Consider the following 2822-nt stretch of genomic DNA (forward strand, 5'->3'; position numbering starts at 1 on the left):
ACTTGGCATAGTCCCTAGCATTGTGGATCCCATTGGACTCTATTGTGATAACAATGGTGCTATCGCACAAGCTAAGAAGCCTAGATCTCACCAACGATCCAAACACATACTTAGGCGTTATCATCTCATTCGAGAGATAATAGATAGAGGAGATGTGAAAATATGTAGAGTACCTACACTTGACAATATTGCTGACCCACTAACAAAGCCTCTTGCGCAGCAGAAGCATGATGGTCATACTAGATCAATGGGCATTAGAGGTATGCCTGATTGGCTCTAGTGCTAGTGGGAGATTGTTGGTGTAAGCCCTAGAGGCCAATACTTTTGGTACTTGTATCGAATTATTTATTAATAATAAAAGGTATTTTCTTTATTATGTTTGTTTAATAAAGTCCCTGGAATAGATAATCCGTTTAATGGATCAAGTGTGACTTGATCATGAGATCACATTAAACATAAGGACACTATTCTTAAAGTATCCGTAGTCGAGCTTTATTGTGAAGTGGGATAACATTAAAGCATTAAAACTATTATGTTTGTAGACTGATGATCACATCTCATGGATCATGGATAAAGAGTTATCAAGTCTTAAACATAGGTATGAATATTAAGAGTAATATTTATACCGGATTGACCCTCTATGAGAATACTATATAGAAAGTTATGCAAAGTGTCATAAGTTATTCTCATGGTGATAATGGTGTATACCACTCTTCGACCTGAAACCACTATGGATCCTAGATGTAGAGTCGAGTGCTTTATTGCTGATCCAACGTTGTCCGTAACTGGATAACCATAAAGACAGTTGATGGGTACTCCACAAAGCATGCTGAGAGACATGAGTGACCTAGATGGAATTTGCTCATCTTGCGTAACAGGATAAATGTCTATGGGTCCAATATTGAACTGGACAAGGATGACACGGTCTATACCTTGTGTTCAATATAGACATAAGGGCAAAAGGGTAATTATACACATAATTATTATCACAGGAGGTTTTGTCAGATCACATGACATTTTCGTGTCTTGGGTAGCAGTGATGTGTTGCTAGATACCTCTCACTGTTTATTATATTAAATGCGTGATTTAATATAATTGCCAACGTCGTGAAAACCTATAGGGTCACACACAAAGGACGGATTGATGAGAGATAGAGTAACTAAGGAACACCGTAAGGTACGGTGCACTTAAATGGAATACGAAATATGGTAAGGTACCACACATTTAAGTGATTTTGGGCATATTATAAGATATGGGCCAAAATACACTTAAGTGGGCTTTTTAGCTTGAAGCCCACACAAGTGGTTCTATAAATAGAACCCTTGGGTAGAAGCATTGTAACTCAGACTAAAACTCAAGTGAAGACTTGGAATTTCGTTTCCCTCTCTCTCTCTCACTCAAAGGCTTCATTCGTACCAGCTAGCACTGAGATTGAAGGAATCTGTTCGTGTGGACTGAGTAGAGACGTTGTCATTGTTCAACGTTCGTGATCGCCCCGTGGATCTGTATCCAAGGTTTTGATCGTTACAAGAGATCTGCACCAAAGGTTTGAATCGCCACAAGAGGTAACGATTCTATCACTGATCATGCCCATTCGTAAGGATCACTAAATGGAGAAATTTTTAAATTCCGCTGCACCTTGGATGACAATTCTCCTTCAATAATAACAAAAACCCTAAAAACTTTTTGTGTGGACTGTTGGCTTGATCTTGGACAATTGGACTTAGAATCTAGGCAACCTTCCTATGTTAAAGGACTTGGCCAATGCCAACTTTCATGAAATCAAGTGCTTACAAATTGAAACTTCATCTGATACATCTTTGAAGATCCCTTTGAGTTCATCTGCAACATGATCATTATGAAGCTGTTATTTTGAACCTGTGACTTGTGGAATTCATCTGCTACATGGGCAATTTAGAAGAAGATCATGGAGTGGCTAGGCTTGGATGGGGTCTATCTTTATTTGATGTCTTGATCTTCAAGTTGATATAATTGTGCATTGTGTGTTGCTTGATTCTAAATGTCCAAGGGAATTTGGGGTTTCTATAAGACATTCTTGTCTATTGGATTGCTACTCATTGGTCAGATCTTTTCAACTCTTAACTTTTAATTTTGTGCATAGGATTAGTCTCTTCATCTCCTCCCCACTTCTTTAATTTCAAATCTCTCCCTCCTTTAAAAAAATTCTTCTTTGCTTGAACTAATTTTGTTCTAAACTTTGACCATTTTGCAAACAAGAAACTTTGGCCTTTTCTTAAATCAAACTTATAAATAAACTTAATCATACTTGACTTAAAATTTTCAAAGAGCCAAAAAGAACTAACTCATTCAAACCATTTTCTAGGCCTTTGTGCCTTTCAAACTTAATTTTGATTAAAAAGCAAAGCACCCACTTTGAATTTTGTATCACGAACTACGAGGTTTTAATCCCTCATTTTTATGTTGGTACGTAGGCACAAGTTCGAAGGTCTTGTCAAACACAAAAATATAATTAATGAATTCTTTTCTCATCCCTCCATTCTATTTGTTTGTATACATCACTTTATACAAAATACATATGCACACAAAAAGGGATCCTTAGGAGTACCTAGGACACTTTGGGTGCTAATACATTCCCTTTGTGTAACCAACCCCCTTACCTATAATCTCTGACATTTTATTAGTTTTGATTTGAAAACTTCTTACTTTTGGGTTTTGTTCGTACTTTTCCCTTTTCCCTTGGAAATAATAAAAGTGCGGTGGCGACTCTGGTTTTATTGATGTCTTGCTTATCCATAGCTTGATGGTCATGAATTTACCGCTACAAGCATGAAGGAGTTATG

This window comes from Lathyrus oleraceus, chromosome 4, assembly GCF_024323335.1.
Source record: "Lathyrus oleraceus cultivar Zhongwan6 chromosome 4, CAAS_Psat_ZW6_1.0, whole genome shotgun sequence".
Taxonomy (NCBI): Eukaryota; Viridiplantae; Streptophyta; class Magnoliopsida; order Fabales; family Fabaceae; genus Lathyrus; species Lathyrus oleraceus.